The following is a 5,417-nucleotide window of genomic DNA, read 5'->3' on the forward strand; positions in this document are numbered from 1 at the left end:
TTGCTGTTTAGTCTTGAGCAAGTCTCTCTACCTTTCTCTGCCCCGGTCTACGCTATGAATTTAGGTCGAATTTAGCAGCATTAGATCGATTTAACCCTGCACCTGTTCACATGATGAAACCATTTTTGTCGACTTAAAGGGCTCTTAATCGATTTCTGTACTCCTCCCCGACGAGGGGATTAGCGCTGAAATCGACATCGCCAGGTCGAATTTGGGGTAGTGTGGACGCAATTCGACGGTATTGGCCTCCAGGACCTATCCCAGAGTGCTCCATTGTGACCGCTCTGGACAGCACTTTGAACTCAGATGCACTAGCCAGGTACGCAGTAAAAGCCCCGGGAACTTTTGAATTTCATTTCCTGCTTGGCCAGTGTGGCGAACTCAGCAGCACAGATGACCATGCAATCCCCCCAGAATGTTTCTATGCTCCCCCTATCATCTCCGTCCCTCAGGTTATCGCAAATTAGAAGGCAAAAAAGGCGCACTCGTGATGACATGTTTTCCAAGCTCATGCAGTCCTCCCGCACTGATAGGGCACAGCATAATGCATGGAGGCATTCAGTGACAGAGGCCAGGAAAGAATTGCTGTGTTTGCTTAACAGCAAAAGTATCATGCCTTGCTCACGATCCTGCCCGAGCCAGGTCGCTGTGTCTCATGCAGTCTATGCTGTGTCAGCCTTGGGCGGGGGCATGACCGCTTTGTGAGCAGGAAGGTAGAGACATTGCATTAGATAGCTTCTGTAGCTACAGAAAACATTCCGGTGCTTTTGGCAAAGTCTGTGGCAAAAAAAGAGAAGCCCCATAGTGTAGTGGTTATCACGTTCACTTAACACGCGAAACGTCCCCGGTTTGAAACCAGGTGGAATCAGGTCACTGTTTCTTTTTCTGACTCCCCTCCTGCATTTTTAGTTTTAGAACAGACCACGCTGTGAAATTTTACTTTGAGTTATATCAATTATGAGTTAAATAATATGGAAGCTCTCTCTAAGTTATAGTCCTGGGTTCCTTACCCTTTCAGCTGCTCTGATAAATTAATATTTTTGTTGGGGCAGGGGGAAATTTTCAGGAAGCCTTTTATAAGGACTAAATGCTATCTAGGACTCTGAAATAAACTTAAGGTGGCCCATAGAGTGCAATCCTTCATTCTGGCTTTGTCATTCCACAAGTTGAAATGCTCCTTACTACTGTCCAGGCTTCATGAGCCACGGGAGCAAGGGCAGCCTGGGGTAGGTGTGACCGCATGGTAATGCTGGCTGGGAGAGCAGCCTGAGGCAGCAGCCTCCGCTCGCATGATATTCCAGGCAGGACTGAATCTCCATGAGACAAAACTTAAAGAAGAGAATGACCTGGAGTCACTCCTTTTCAGTGCTCTAAAAGGAGGATAGCCATGTCTGTCAAGGCACTCCTGATTGACCTCACTGAGGTCTGCCAACTGAGTGGGACCCTGGCTGGCAGAAGCCAGCAGATGGAGCCCCAGACTGGCAGCGGGCTGCCAGTCAGGGGCTCCGTCCGTCGGCCCCGCTCAGCCCGCTGCCTGCCTGGGGTTCCGATCATCCAGGCAGGCAGCAGGCTGAGCGGGTCCGGCAGACAGGACCCCGGAAAAAAGGTACGAAACAATTGTCTGCCGTTGCTTTCACGGAAGGAGGGAGGGAGGGGAGGCCTGACAACATGTACCCAAAACTACCCGTGACAAAGTTTTTGCCCCATCAGGCATTGAGCTTAACCCAGAATTCCAATGGGCAGTGGAGACTGCGGGAACAGTGGGATAGCTACCTACAGTGCAGCGCTCTGTATGTCAATGCTAGCCGTGGTAGTGAGGACGCACTCCGCCAACTTAATGCGCTTAGTGTGAACATATGCAATAGACTGTATAAAATCGAATTCTAAAAAAATAGACTTCTATAAAATCAACCTAACTTCGTAGTGTAGACATACCCTCTGTCTCCCCTCTCATTCTGTCTTCTCTAATTTAGCTTATAAGATTTTGTGAGGCAGGAGCAGTCCATTACTATGTGTTAATACAGTATGTAGCACAATGGATCCCTGACCTGAGCTGGTGCTCCTAGGTGGCTGCTGTAATATGATTAAGTTGTCTAATGTATAATATACACTTTTATAACCTTAAATCAATCTTAAGCATCTTCTATTACATATTCTTGTAGGGCTCAGTCCATGAAAGACAGGGCCCTGTACTTAGACCACATCTTGCTCATGAAGTATAACAGCAGTAATAAATGTGCAGGTCCATAGAGTGACTTACTGCATCCCTGTCAGTGGTGCTTTATTAATGTACACTACTGCAAGTACACTATTACTCTGAACCTTATATACGTACATTTTTACATTACGTATGACTAGACACATAGGTCACATAACATAAGAACGGCCATACTGGGTCAGACCAAAGGTCCATCTAGCCCAGTATCCTGTCTACCGACAGTGGCCAATGTCAGGTGCCCCAGAGGTAATGAACAGAGCAGGTAATCACCAAGTGATCCATCCCGTCACCCATTCCCAGCTTCTGGCAAACAGTGGCTAGGGACACCATCCCTGCCCATCCTGGTTAATAGCCAGTGATGGACCTATCCTCCATGAATGTATCTAATTCTTTTTTGAAGCCTGTTATAGACTTGGCTTTCACAACTGTGACAGGTTGGATCACAGAAACCCCCTTGGGAGCTGCCACCTGATGTGCCAAGACTACTTCTATCCCTGTTTTCCCTGCCAGCTCAGGACTCCAGCACCCTGTGTTGGTGAGTCAGACACTCCCATCTGCTCCAACACAATCCCAGGGTCTGAATTACTTGCCCCAAAGCTGCAGGTTTACCTGAAAACAGCTCACAGAAGTGTGCTTTTCTTCAGCACTCAGATGCCCAACTCCCAATGGGGTCTAAACCCAAATAAATCCGTTTTACCCTGTATACAGCTTATGCAGGACAAACTCATAAATTGTTCACCCTCTATAACACTGATAGAGAGATGTGCCCAGTTGTTTGCTCCCCCAGGTGTTAATACATACTCTGAGTTACTTAATAAGTAAAAAGTGATGTTATTAAATACAGAAAGTAGGATTTAAGTGATTCCAAGTAGTAACAGACAGAACAAAGTAAGTCACCAAGCAAAATAAAATAAAATGCGCAAATCGATGTCTAATTAAACTAAATACAGATAAGATCCTCACCAGTTCCAGAATGCTCCCTTTTACAGGCTAATCTTCTTTTAGCCTGGGTCCAGCAATTACTCACACCCCCTGTAGTTACTGTCCTTTGTTTCAGTTTCCTTTAAGTATCCTGGGGGGGTGGAGAGGCTCCTTCTTTAGCCAGCTGAAGACAAAATAGAGGGATCTCCCCGGGGTTTAAATAGACTTTCTCTTGTGGGTGGAGACCCCCTCCTCACCCTGTGTAGAATCCAGTCACAAAATGGAGATTCGGAATCACATGCCCATGCATGACTCAGGACTTGCAGGTAGTAGCCATCACCCACATGCTACCTTGAACGTCCTCGGGTAGACTTCTGATGTGGATTGGAGTCTTCTAAGCTCTTTTGTCTGTTAAGTGCTTCCTGACTGAGCACCTAATTTGCACATTCCTTTCCCAAGAAGTGACCAAATGTTCTAACTAAGGCTACTTAGAAATCAAGTAATTATACAGCCAATGTGCATAACTGAACACACAAATGGTGCCTGCATCCAGGCATATGTAGCAAAACCCTATTCCACTTATATCATTTATGAGCACACACCCCCCATAAAGCCTTATGGGGTACACTGTCACAACAACTTCCTCTGTCAAGGAGGTTCCACAGGTTGACTATGTGTTATGTGAAAAAATACTTCCTTTTGTTTCTTTTAAACCTGCTGCCTATTAATTTCATTTGGTGGCCCCTAGTTCGTGTGCTATGAGAAAAGAGTAAATAACACTTCCTTGTTTACTTTCTCTACACCAGTCATGATATTATAGACCTCTATCATATTCCCCCTTAGTTGTCTCTTTTCCAAGCTGAAAAGTCCCAGTTTTATTAATCTCTCCTCATATGGCAGCTATTCCTTATCCCTAATAATTTTTGTTGCCCTTTTCTGAACCTTTTCCAAGTCCAATATATCTTTTTTGAGATGAGGCAACCACATCTGCACGCAGAATTCAAGATGTGAGTGTACCATGGATGTACATAGAGGCAATATGATATTTTCTGTTTTACCTATTCCTTTCTTAATGATTCCCAACACTCTGTTCACTTTTTTGACTGCCACTGCACATTGAGTGGATGTTTTCAGAGAACTATTCACAATGACTCCAAGATCTCTTTCTTGAATGGTAACAATTAATTTAGACCACATCATTTTATGTGTACAGTTGGGATTATGTTTTCCAATGTGCATTGCTTTGCATTTATCAACACTGTATTTCATCTGCCATTTCGTTACCCAGTCACCCAGTTTTGTGAGATCCTTTCGTAGCTCTTCGCAGTCTGCCTGGGACTTAACTATCTTGAGTAGTTTTGTATCATCTGCAAATTTTGCCACCTCACTGTTTACCCCTTTTTCCAGATCATTTATGAATATGTTGAATAGGACTGGGCCGAGTACAGACCCCTGGGGGACATCACTATTTATTTCTCTCCATTCTGAAAACTGACCATTTATTCCTACCCTTCGTTTCCTATCTTTTAACCAGTTAACAATCCATGAGAGGATCTTCCCTCTTATCCCATGACAGCTTATTTTGCTTAAAAACCTTTGGTGAGGGACCTTGTCAAAGGCTTTCTGAAAACCTAAATACACTATATCACTGGATTCCCCTTGTCCACATGCTTGTTGACCCTCTCAAAGAATTCTAGTAGATTGGTGAGGCATGATTTCCCTTTACAAAAACCATGTTGACAATTCCCCAACAAATTATGTTCATCTATGTGTATGACAATTTCAACCAGTTTGCCCGGTACTGAAGTCAGGCTTGCCGACCTGTAATTGCCGCTGTCTCCTCTGGAGCCCTTTTTAAAAATTGATGTCACATTAGCTATCCTCCAGTCATTTGGTACAGAAGCTGATTTAAATGATAGGTTACAGACAACAGTTAGTAGTCCTGCCATTTCACATTTGAGTTCTTTCTGGTCCTGGTGATTTATTACTGTTTAGTTTATCAGTTTGTTCCAAAACCTCCTCTACTGACACCTCAATCTGGGACAATTCCTCACATCTGTCACCTAAAAAGAATTGCTCAGGTTTGGGAATCTCTCTCACATCCCCAACCGTGAAGACCAATGCAAAGAATTCATTTAGTTTCTCCGCAGTGGCCTTATCATCCTTGAGTGCTCCTTTAGCAACTCGATCGTCCAGTGGCCCCACTGGTTGTTTAGCAGGCTTCCTGCTTCTGATGTACTTAAAAAAATATATATTGCTATTACTTTTTGAGTCTTTG

The sequence above is a fragment of the Chrysemys picta genome, chromosome 1, assembly GCF_011386835.1.
Source record: "Chrysemys picta bellii isolate R12L10 chromosome 1, ASM1138683v2, whole genome shotgun sequence".
NCBI classification, from domain to species: domain Eukaryota; kingdom Metazoa; phylum Chordata; order Testudines; family Emydidae; genus Chrysemys; species Chrysemys picta.